The sequence below is a fragment of the Hyperolius riggenbachi genome, chromosome 5, assembly GCF_040937935.1.
Source record: "Hyperolius riggenbachi isolate aHypRig1 chromosome 5, aHypRig1.pri, whole genome shotgun sequence".
NCBI classification, from domain to species: Eukaryota; Metazoa; Chordata; class Amphibia; order Anura; family Hyperoliidae; genus Hyperolius; species Hyperolius riggenbachi.
Genome location: NC_090650.1, coordinates 128545915 through 128558745, shown reverse-complemented (window position 1 = coordinate 128558745; position 12831 = coordinate 128545915). Strand labels below are relative to the sequence as shown.

Below are 12831 nucleotides of genomic sequence, written 5' to 3'. Positions count from 1 at the left end.
CTACTACTTCGATTAAGCTGGAGATTGATGGTCTAATTGCAAGGGCACTAGAGGTTGGCATCATCTCTAAACAATTGCATGACTTTCATCATACCCCATTTCCTCTCACTCCTCTTTTTTATGTTCTTCCGAAAATCCACAAGTCTCTTGTTCACCCCCCAGGTAGACCTATTGTGGCGGGCACCAATTCTGTCTTTCAATCACTGGCGGTTTTACTTGATCAGGTTCTTCGCCCCAGGGTGTCTGGTATGCGGTCTTTCTTGCTAGACACAACTGACTTTTTAGCTAAACTATCTGGCTTTGGGTCTTTTCACCTTCCAATTCTCCTCTGCACGATGGACGTCACTAGTCTTTACACTTTTATTCCTCATTCTGAGGGCCTATCTGTGATCAGCAACAACTTATCCAAGATGAATTTGGATCCCGCTTTAACTGACTTTCTCCTACAGTTGTTACAACTTGTCCTCACGAAAAACTACTTTCGATTTGAAGATAGTTTCTATCAACAGCAACAGGGCACAGCAATGGGGAGCAATGTAGCCCCCAGCTATGCAAACCTCTTTATGGAGGCATTTGAGGTCCAATTTGTTTACACACATCCTTTGTACCTCAGCCATGCCCTGTGCTGGCTGAGGTACATTGATGACGTCTTCCTGATATGGACAGGTACCGAGGACTCTCTCCTCAGTTTCAAAAAGGATCTGGATAGTTCATTCCCCACTATTACTTTTAGTATGGATTATAGTTCATCAGAGGTCCATTTTCTGGACGTTTTAGTCACTGCTGAGGGGAATACACTACATACAGCTCCATACAGGAAGCCGACTGATAAAAATACTTACCTGTTGGCTAAGAGCTACCATCCACAGAGGCTTATAAAGGGCTTGCCCTATAGCCAGCTCCTGAGACTTCGGAGAATCTCCTCCACGGATGAGGCCTTCTTTAGGGAGGCAGGGGTTATGTTGGAAAATTTTAGAAAGAGAGGATATAGCCATGATTTGTTAAACCAGGCTTTGGAGAAAGTGACTAGGCAGGACCGCACTTCTCTCCTCAAGAATAAACCTAAAATGAAATCTAAACGTATTCCTATGGTCCTAACATATTCACCTTTTTCATTGCAGGCCCAACAGATAGTCAGAAAGCATTGGCATGTACTGAGTAGCGATCCGGAGTTAGCGGAAACCTTTCATGATCAACCAATTTGCGCTTACCGACGTTCCAAGAATTTGAGGGACTCCCTTGTTCATGCCAGGAACACTAGTACACCAACACCGAGTCGGGCTACTTGGCTTGGCAGTTTGCAAAGACCAATGGGTATGTTCTCATGTGGACATTGTGCACAATGTAGCTATGTACAAAGGGGTCCTTCTTTTCCCCATCCACGCACGGGGGAGCGTATTATGCTTAAAGGGTTTGCCAATTGCTCTTCTAAATTTGTAGTATATTGCCTGCTATGCCCGTGTGGCCGACTATATGTCGGACAGACTACCAGAGAGATTAGGACTAGGATAAGCGAGCACCGCAGCAACATTCGCTGCGGTGACATGGACTCACCTGTTGCACGCCACTTTTGGGAGGCAGGTCACAATGTAACTCAGTTGAGGTTTAGGGTGGTGGAGGAGGTGACCCCGTCGTATAGGGGAGGTGATTTGGAACAAAAGTTGCTACAGAGAGAATTGTACTGGATCTATAAACTGGATAGCAAAGTACCTAATGGGATGAATGAGGATGTGGACCTATCACCATTCCTGAGATGAAGTATGTTGGCTTGGGGGTCGCTAGGTCAGTGTTAGGTGTGGTGACTTTAGTGTGCTTTGACTTCTCTGTAACTAACCATTATGACTGACCTTTCCCTTTAATATTCTGTCGACTTCCGGTTTTTTGATTTTAATTCTGGTTTTTATCCTTTTAGATATTGCCTGTATGTTGGAAGCTGGGATTCCCGGTCTCTGGACATCCTGTTGACAAGCTCTGAAGCCCCCGCTATTTGGACACTACGTTGCACTATGCTGATTATTGTTGCTTTTTGCTCCATGTATTTGATTAGAGTTAGTCGTAAACCCGGCACTGCTGCCCCGCTTGCGCATGTGCGGTGGCCATACTGGGGATGGCTGGCCTGTCTCCGGGTGGTTGGCCGCACAGGAAGCGGAGCTGCGGGGGACCGGAAGTGACGCATGGTGACTCGCGGCGGCTGCCGCGTAGTCTCACATGCGCCAGAGGGGCCGGCCCGGATGTCCAGAGCGGGAGGCATAGTAACATTCAGGTATTTAAGGTCTCACTAGGGCAGTATTCTTACAGCAGCCGGAAGGTCGTATATACTCTCTGACGAAGGACATTTCCGAAACAGCGCGCTGTCAGGGTATATTTCTGTTAAACATGGGGATACCATTATGATTGATTGCATTTGCTACCTTTTTGATATTGTCGCTTTGCTGTTTATTCATATAACTGTATGCATGTGTATTTCCCCATGTATAATTGCTGCTAACCTCACCTGCTGTGGTGTATTACTATGGTGTCATTATTGTAACCTTGTAACACTTTGTGTGGCTATTTTGTTTGGGCTACTTTTTCATCGATAAACTAATTTTGCATAGATCACTGTGTTGGTGTGCGAGTCCTTTATATACATTGTATTGAGGAAATTCATGGTGCCAGACACTGCAGACGCTACTTCCTGAAAAATGCAGCAAAACTTGTAGTGTTTAGGGCCTCACCATGTGACCAATCAGAGGCCAGAGGATGACATCATAACTTGGAAGTGTGCCATAATTGGGGGGGGGGGGTCTCACTAGATCATGGTGGGATGACTGCAAATGCTGGCAGCATGCACAGGTAAGTAAGGCTTCACTTATAGCAATCTGTTTTACTCTGTGTAACTGCAATGTAGGTCCACTTTAAGAACCATCTTCATAAAACTGGAAAACAAGACTTGAAATGAAGATGCACAGTTGGTGCTTGTCAGTGTGTTTACGCCAGGACTGATGACGTTTTCTCCTGAGACTGAAATGTAGATAACTGTTTTTTAGCACCTGATTATTTATTAATGTATTCCTTGTCAAGTCATAGAATATTCAGAATGCCTGTAGTGCTCACATCATCTAATAGCACTGGATCTGAAGCCATAAATGAGAAAAAAAGAACATAAAACTTATCTAGCTATGGCATTTATGGACACATATAATTATGAAGAATTGCAACATTCTAGGCTAAACGTAGAACATTCTCTCTTACTAAGAACATGACGAGAGGGAAAAAATGAAGCCGCAAATTTACAGAATAACTAAAGTTAAAGGTGTCCATGATACAGTATAGCAAAGTCAATGTAATAATAAATCTTATCATTTAAAATAAATCCTTTTCAAGGTTGTCAGTTGACCAAATTCGGAAATTGTATTGCACTCATTTCTATAGCTCATTGATGGAAAGGAAACCAAAGAAGCACAAGTACACTGAGAGACAATACAGAGCTGATTCCCATATTGCGAGTGTTACATGCGTACAGAACTTGTTTGTGCTCATGGAAACACCAGATGCATTTGCAGATGTGCAGTAAGTAAAAAATCTTAAAGACAGGTTTTACTTCTGTCCTGCGTGTTTGCAATGTGATGCCCCGCCTCCATTGCATCACATGGCAATGCACAAAATGTCAGTCATATGACCCTGTGGCAGAGTACGCCAACAGGGTCATATGCATAGTGCTGCCCCCCCCCCCCGCAGTCCCTCACCAGGTGACGCACCTCCTGCTGGACAGGAAGTACGTCGCTGGGATTCCCGGGTTTCCTGATCGTATTCCTTTGGTTTCGAGCACAACCAACGCACTGCCAACATGTTTAAAATTCCTTCTTCGCCCATTGACTTACATTACTTCCCCAGCCGCTACGTCGCCTCGGAGGTCTAATGGTAACGCGCTGTTGACTTTGCAGCGGCTCAGCAGCCAATCAGGCACAACATGATGCAGTACGTGTGTTAAGCCCCATTGCCTTGCATTGCCGTTGCCTTACCCTGCGGGAAAACGGTAACACCTCACATTTTTGCAAGGCAAGTGTAAAAGGGGCCTAAGACTACAACAGATCAGCTGTATCTTGCTCGTTATTTTGAACAAGTGAACTTATGTCATGATTCAGTCTTGTTTTAGCTCAGGCGACACCTATTTGTATGCTACCATTAACAAGAATACTTTCACCTGCTCTTCAATGAGGGCTATCAGCTGATTGAGGTCTGTTTAAGTGCATAATGATGTGGCAACTGTTGGAGGATGAGGATGGAGCGATTTGTTTCCTTGGTATGAATAATTTTTCTGTATACAGAGTATGAGGTGTAGTAAATCAGATCTGTACTGCAGTTACAGTGCACATCCAGCAGTGTAATGACAAATTATGGCCCCCGGTGAAAATCTGATGGTCTCCCTACATTCCCATTCCTCTCTTATCTTTCTTTGGCATGATTATCCACCAGGTTCATACATCAAATGCAGCTGTTATTTCTGCCCTCACCTCACAAAATGACATTGGCCACCATTCCCCCAACTCATAACAAATATGATCACGTTGACTGCCCCCCTTCTACCCATATCAAGTGTAGCCACCATTATCCCCCATAACAAGTGTTGCCACCAATCCATTTCCCCCATAATTCCATAGTTAGCTAGAGCATCCACATACATTAAACCCTTCATTTTGCCCCATAGTAAGGGCAACCACCATTCCCACCACTCATAAAAGTACAGCCAGTGTCAGCCACTACTCCTACCCCCATAACAAGTGTGGCAAGCATCTCCCATTACATAACAAGTGTGGCCAGAATATCTACTTCATAAAAAGTACAGCCACCATACATGCACTCACCACCCATCATATAATGAATGTAGCTCACCAAGAAAGCAAGTTCTGCCAGGCCTCAGGCTAAGTAGCACAGAGGATCAGAGAGACTATTATCTGAGTCCATTCATCTCTTCACTGCCATCTGCAGTCACCCGCTGACACATCATGTAACACACGATTTCTCAGGAGATATACCGAGTTGTGTATCAGTAGGTGTAGGCAGACAGTAAGGAAGGAGGAAGTTTATTAGGGGCTGAAGCAGGTAGATTGCTTCTCTGCTTTGGAGTTTGCAGAATGGACGGATGGCTATTTAGATAAAGAATGAAGGTAGGCCCGTGCATTGGAGGGAGGGATCAGGCCCTCACACCAGCTTGATTTTTCAAGACATGGTTACCAGACATGGTGATCTGCACTTCCGTGTTGAGGAAAACTACACAGTCAGTACTTGCTTTTTTTTAATCAGTAATTTTGCCTTACTTGGGCTACCTCCATTCTTCCCAGGAGAACCTTTTTTTATCTCTAGCTTGGTCACCTCATCGCACTCTCTCATCCATCTTTCTCACGAGCGGTCCCTCTCCTTTGGAACTTTCTCCCATAGTCTGTCCGTAACGCTCTGAGCCTGGAAACCTTCATGCGTACTCTAAAAACACACCTTTTCAGACAAGCCAATAAGATGCTATAGGTCGCATTGGAAGTTCACTGCCTCATCCACTAACCCTTGTCCTTCCCTATTGTTTCCACTCCACTACCCTCTAGATTGTAAAGGGCAGGGACTATCTCCTATTGTTTTCTATTTTGCTGTAATTCACCATATGAATGTGTACCAATTTTAGTGATATCTAAATCCATACATTCACCATGTATGTATTTGTACTTGTATTACAGGATGTCCTGACTGTACAGTGTCTTAAACTTCTTATGTACATATGTTTCCCAATATTTGTTTGTATTATGTACAGCGCTACGGAAGATGTGGGCACTATATAAATAAAAAAATAATAAAATATCGTTATCCAAATTTGGATCGATATTGTCCCACATTCTACCAAATACATGACTTGCTCCCGCTAAATGTGTGTGATTTTTGGAGGATCTCATTAAAAGACTTCAATCTTTGGCGGTTTACACTCAATTCTGCATAATAAAGTATTTATAAATGCACCCATAAAGGCTTAGTCTTTAATATTTTAATTAGGAATAGTAGCAATATGGCTTAGTGGACAGAAATGTATGTATAAATGCTAGATTCAATATTACCGCATTTTTCGGCATACAAGAAGCACTTTTCTCTCCAAAAAATGGAGAGAAAAAGTCCCAGCAGGACACTCTGGGGATAGAAGAGGACATAGCGGGGCTGCGGGGACAGAGGGGGGCACATAGGGACACAGGAGGACACAATAATTGGGGGAGAATGTCTACAAAATGCTCCTGAAATATGGACACGCCGGGGAAAAAATATATATCTATATATATAATTTTTTTCCAGGTATTTGCACTCTAAGGCTGCTTTCACAGTAAGATGTTACAGGTGCACGTTAGAGCAGCCTGTAACGCAGCCTAACTCACAGCAATGAAAACTAAATGGGCTGTTAACAGTGCCCACGTTGCGTTACATTGTAACGCTGGACGTCAACTTAAAGTGCTGCACGCTGTGCGTTATATGCGGCTAAGCCGCGTTAGACTGTTTGCACATGCTCAGTAATGTTGGAGGAGGAGGTCTCCCCTCCTCCTCCGCGGCCAGCCACATGGCTAATTAATATTCACTGCACTGTGACGTGCAGTGTTTACTTTCTAGGAGCAGCCGCTCTGTGCGGCTATTGACTGGCGGGACCACGTGATGCGGATCACGTGGTCTCCGCATCCCAGAGCACAAAAAAGGCGCACCAAGAGCTGCATAACGCAGCTCTAGGTAGCGTCCTGCTCCAACACCACCAGGCATTGCGTTAGGGGCACGTTATGCGACCTATAACATACCCTAAAACGCAACGTCCTGGTGGGAAAGCAGCCTAAACCTAGGTACATCTTATATTCTGTGGCATCTTATATGCCAAAAAATATGATATATCATGAATAATATAAAACTAACAAGGAAAACAAAAATAAAAAATGATTAAAGAAGATACAGTAAATATATTTTTACAGGTCACAGTTAGGCAACAAATTGTCAATAAGGCCTTTTTCTCACTGAGGGTTGAACTGATGTTTGGTTTATGTATTTGAAAGGGAGTTTAAGTTCAGGGACAAAGTTGAAGTTCTATTGGAGGGTCCTGTCAGGAAGTGGTCATGTTAGGCAAAGGTAAGAAGAGAGGTAACGGTTAGGCATAGGGACAGGGGTAAGGTTAGAGGTTAAGGCTTGAAGGGGGCAGGATTAGAACACTGCAGGAGAGATTGCAGCTGTGGCCTGGCCATTTCTGAATGTCACATTTGAAACATGTGGTAATGTCCATGGCTACCATACAGCACAGAATCACCATCCAACTGCTGAATTTTTAAATGAACTACTTTGGTCAGTTTTTTCATATCAACAGCTAGCTAGAAAATAGTGCTCACTGAGTTCTTTTAAAGTAAACCCGAGGTGAAAGTTATATGGAGGCTGACATATGTATTTCCTTTTAGGCAATACAAGCTGCCTGGCTATACTGCTGATCCTCTGCCTCTAATACTTTTAGCCTAGACCCTGAACAAGCATCCAGCAGAACTGGCGTTTCTGACAATATTGTCAGAACTGACAAGTTTAGCTGCATGCTTGTTTCTGGTGTGATTCAGACACTACTGCAATAGATCAGCAGGACTGCCAGGCAACTAATATTGTTTAAAAGGAAACAGATATGGAAGCCTCCATATCACTCTCACCTTGGGTTCACTTTACCTGCTTGTAAGTCCCATATGATCACCATGGTAGGTTGTTTGCACTGGACTTCATATAGGGGCACAGAAGTACAGGATATGGAGTTCCCACTCACTAATATCTTGATATCCTGTGCACAATTAAATGTTATATAAACATATATACACTATTGGACAGTCTGTGCTGCCCCATAGCAACTACTTAAGACTGACTTTTAACAGCATGGAAGCAAAATGACGAATTTAATTAATGCCGGGACAGATTGTGTCTTTAGTACGTGCATAAATGAGGACACATTTAATTAATCAAAGCCCTATAAATAAAAGTGTAACATAGAACTAGAATAGTTAGGTAGCTCTAGCACAGGCAAGCCACAAGGTCATTTTAAACAGATGAAGAAACACTTGTATGTTAATACCTATTGCTCTGTTCAGCTCTTATACTTCTCAAAAGCTTCGAAATGCTTATTTTACATCTTATTATACTGATAGTTTAGGTGATTTGATTAGCATGATAAAAGACCAATACGTCCCTTGTTTTTTTTCACAAGGCGAGGACTTTCACCTTTACACTGAGTACAATATATTATGCACATGTGTTGCATTTGGTTATTTTTCTACGCAGATGACACTTTTTAGTTACAAAGCTGAATCTGAATATCTACAAAAAGCAAGCCTTGTATACGATGAATGTAAACAACCCTTTCCATGCAGTCATTATAGATGATAACGAAAAGGAAAACAAGACATTAAGAGGAATGCTTAAAACGCAGCTATCGGAAAGCCATAATATTCAACAGCAATACAAGAGATGAAGCCATTACTTCTAAAAATTGCAACGTGAGCCATATTGTAATGACTAAATGCTGTCATTGACACTCACCATAAGAACAAGCTGTTCAGGACTCGGGCACAGCTGCAGACTTCATAGCTTGCTGTAGATAGGAGATCACTACTTCAATGGCATAAATAGCATACATTGCTACAAAGGCATTACAAAAACAATACATCGACTGTTATTGGAGTTCTCCTTCTTCTGCCCTGCTGAATAAAAATAGATGGAGAGAGCATCTATTGTCTCATCTGTGATTGGAGAAGAATAAACAAATCTCGGCAAGCCTGTTTCATTCATATGATAATAGGTGTTTTCATTGCACCATCTGCAGACTGAGCTGGCATTTGCTGCTCTCCCCTTTTTCAGTTCTGAGCATGCTCTATCTGTCACCAATGTCCTATCGCTCTCAATGGCTCACCTCAATTTGTTAGCGTCCCAGAGGTCATCAATGCACGCAAGATGATTTGCTGCAGAGGATTGGAAAATCCCCATAAGGCAGACTATTAAAAAATGAAGAAATGGTATGGATTGCAGGGCAGGGCATGTCAGAGAAAGTAAGGATAGAGAATGGATGGAAGCAGCTGACAGACTGATCACTTGGGTATGTGGTATTTACAGTACATAAATCAGTGTGAAGTAAACCTGAAATAGGTCATGTAAAAGTAGGAAAGATTCCACTAACTGTCAGTTGATATGAATTAAATGAAAGTCAAGGATGAAGACAAGCCTACTTTTATTTATATAGCAAAATAATACAGGTTTGCACATACATAGAGTATGTTTGCTACATATGAAAAAGATAAGAAACAGCCTAAGCAATATAATAAGTGCTACCCATATAAACATACATAAATTATTCTTAAAAAACAACAACAAAAATCCTTGGGTGAATATCAAGAGAAAGACAAAGTATACATGGCAGGAAATACGATTTCTAAACCTTAAATCGCATACTCCTTTGCTCCACTAGTGAATGTAAAGGACAAAAAGGAGGCATAAGGCTTATTTGTACCAAGTACCACTAAATAGGGTTGATAAAAAAGCTAGGTCTGCTCTGCTGAACACCAGGGTCACTGTAACTAAAATCTCCCTCCCTTTAGAAAATCATATATAGGCCCAAAATTAAGCTGCAGTGCAAGAGTGCAAAGCTGCACAAGGATGCAAACAAATTAAATAATACACTGAGAATTAGGCTTCTAGCAATACTAGATTATTCAAACTGCCCCTTTTATGAGTCCAGAACTAGACAACTCACATAAATCATCATTTGTAAAGCTGCTTAAAAAATTAAATCGTAAGGTATCTTGTTGTAGGATTCCAGGAAGGGTGGAGTACTTAAAAAGGGATTTTAACCACTTTTTCCACTGCTACAGTATATCTATGTCATCTGTGGCACCCTCCAAGCCACCATGACATAGATATACTGACTAAGCTTGCAGCCCTGCTGTGCACGATCAGGTGAGCATCCCCCGGCACTTTCAGCTGCATTACTAACTGGTGAAAGGGAACATGTTCCCTTGTAGCCAATTAATCCACCCCCTCCCATGAACGATCGCTGCAGTAGTCAACTGCAGCGATCCTTCATCTGTCCCCCTCTGTGCAGAAATCATTTAAATAATCCTCCAGCAAGCAGCCTCACTCACCTTACCTTGTTCCTGCGACTATCCTGAAGCCCGAGCCTCCGTTCCCCACTTTGCTTTCAGCCGCGTATTGCCGATTACCCGGTTCCCGGCTTGATGACGTCATCAAGCCGGGACCCGGGTAACCGGCATTACATGGCTGACTGCAGAGCGGGGATCAGAGGCTCGGACTTCAGAATAGTCGCAGGAACGAGGTAAGGTGAGTGAGGCTGCTTGCTGGAGGATTATTTAAATGATTTCTGCACAGAGGGGGACAGATGAAGGATCGCTGCAGTTGACTACTGCAGTGATCGTTCATGGGAGGGGGTGGATTAATTGGCTACAAGGGAACATGTTCCCTTTCACCAGTTAGTAATGCAGCTGAAAGTGCCGGGGGATGCTCACAGATTTGTTTTAATGATTTGTGCAAGGAGGGGCTTCTTGATAGTTGGGGGGGGGAGCACCTGGCTATCAATTATGGGGGAGGGGGAGGATATGTAAAATGAGGGTACGTATTTACTGGGGGACATTGTATTAACTAAGGGGAAGGGGGATTTAATAATTTGGCACATCTGGGCACCTGGGGGGGCCATAACCAAATACTAGGGGTACATTTGGCTATAATGGGAAGGCAGCGCTAATCCCAGGGGTACATCTGGCTATAATGGGGTAATTCTGAGATCCCGGGGTCACAGCTGGCTATAAAGAGGGGCACTATTCCTGGGACTGTCAATCTATTCTAGGGCAAACACAGGGGACACATCTGGCTATGTTGGGGGGGCTGATATTGGGGACAATTGACTATACTTGGGGGGGGGGTGATACTGGGGACACATCTGGATATCTATACTGGGGCGACTTTAACTGGTGGCACAGTTTTTATGTCAATAGTACTTTTTATTTTTAAATAGTAATTGGTCAAAATTGAGAAATAATGCCTTTCTCCCCCATATTTTCTCATTAAAATGCATAGAAAGGAACATTTTACTTGGGACCAAATACCCCCCAATGAAAGCTTCTTGAAAAAAACGATATATAGATCATTTATAAGTGGCACGAGTACAGATGAAGTTATTGCTGATTAAAAAGGGACACTGCTAAAGCGTCAAAACTGCTCTGGTCCATTAGGGGAACAAAAGGTCTGGATGCGAAGTGGTTAAAGTTATTTTGCATAATGAAGCTCAAAGACTACAGAGGGCCACTTGCTGGTGAAAAATAAAAGTTTAAGCGCAAGATACCAGAAACATGTGAAAGAGGGAGTTGCAGAACTCCTAACATTTCTGCCCCTCATTTGTGAAGCAGTCTTCAGATGCTCCCAGTAGTCCAAAGCACCATCCATGATACATCCATGAGAAAGTACAGGAAGGGGAGATCCAGTGCCAGGGTTGCTTCAATCCTTGACGCATGGCAACTCCACCCACAAACGAAAGTCTGGGATAGCCTCACCTAACATCAACGAGGCCATCAAAACTGAAGTCAGCATTGTGACACGGAACTCTGGGACACCTCTACTAGAAAAAGCCCTTTAAGCAACCCAACAGAATCTAGGTCAGTACTAGTAGCAACTGGACTCTGGTACTGATAGGAGAACTGGAGAGAAAGCTGAAAATGGGCAACAAATGATGATGCTGGAAGCTGAAACGCTACAAGTGATAGGAGAGGTAGAAACAAACAAGAAAGAGTGGACCAAGAGTTCAGAGAGGAAACCTAAACTATACTTTCCTTTAGTTGATCTCATCTCTCCATGTTTTACATATGCAAGTAATGTTTTATTGTTGTTTTTTTAACATAATGGAATCTCACCTTTATGGCCAGAGTGACATAGTGTTTCTGAGCCATAACTGTTGCTATCTTGCTTTTTTTGTGTGCAAAATCTGACCTTTTCTGCATCTTTTTCTCTCACCTAAAACATGAAAATTTCTGCATTAAAGGTGGTTACACATTTTGTACCAATCTAAAAGATTGGTATGAGAGATCTCTCGTGCTCTCTCATCTTTGTGATCTGCAACTGTAATCTGGAAGTTCTCTCCTGAGAACCTTTTGGCTCTAAGCAGTATACAGTACTAACAGCTTTCCAGGGACCTGTTTATCGTGGCACAGCTGGTAGATTTGGGTTCTTCCAGAGTGTGGCACTAGTGTTGGGCGAACAGTGTTCGCCACTGTTCGGGTTCTGCAGAACATCACCCTGTTCGGGTGATGTTCGAGTTCGGCCGAACACCTGACGGTGCTCGGCCAAACCGTTCGGCCATATGGCCGAACTAAGAGCGCATGGCCGAACGTTCCCCGAACGTTCGGCTAGCGCTGTGATTGGCCGAACGGGTCACGTGGTTCGGACCCGAACGCGCTCTGATTGGCCGAACTGTCACGTGGTTCGGGTAAATAAATACCCGAACCACGTCATATCTCCGCCATTTGTCTGTGGGTTTAGCTTTGGGTAGGCAGGCAGGGTAGTTCGCGCTCCAGCCACGCTAGCCAGGGTCCCCCCTGTCATTGTGTCACTGCTGGGAACAGTAGTACACCGCTTGCTCAGCCACACTATATAGCATTCTGTTTACTGCCACTCTGTGTACCTCGCTCAGCCACACTATATAGCATTCTGTTTACTGCCACTCTGTGTCTGCTGGGAATAGTAGTACACCGCTTGCTCAGCCACACTATATAGCATTCTGTTTACTGCCACTCTGTGTACCTCGCTCAGCCACACTAT

The 12831-nt window shown here is 43.4% G+C and overlaps 1 protein-coding gene across 1 annotated transcript in view; it reads right to left on the bottom strand.

The window, feature by feature from the left end:
• POMGNT2 (protein O-linked mannose N-acetylglucosaminyltransferase 2 (beta 1,4-)) overlaps positions 1–8883 on the bottom strand; it is a 29495-nt gene extending 20612 nt beyond the window's left edge. The window contains exon 1 of the mRNA XM_068234471.1: positions 8554–8883. The gene's annotated coding sequence lies outside the window, so the exon portion shown is untranslated. The remainder of the gene's footprint in view (positions 1–8553) is intronic.
• Between the last annotated feature and the right edge of the window lie 3948 nt (positions 8884–12831).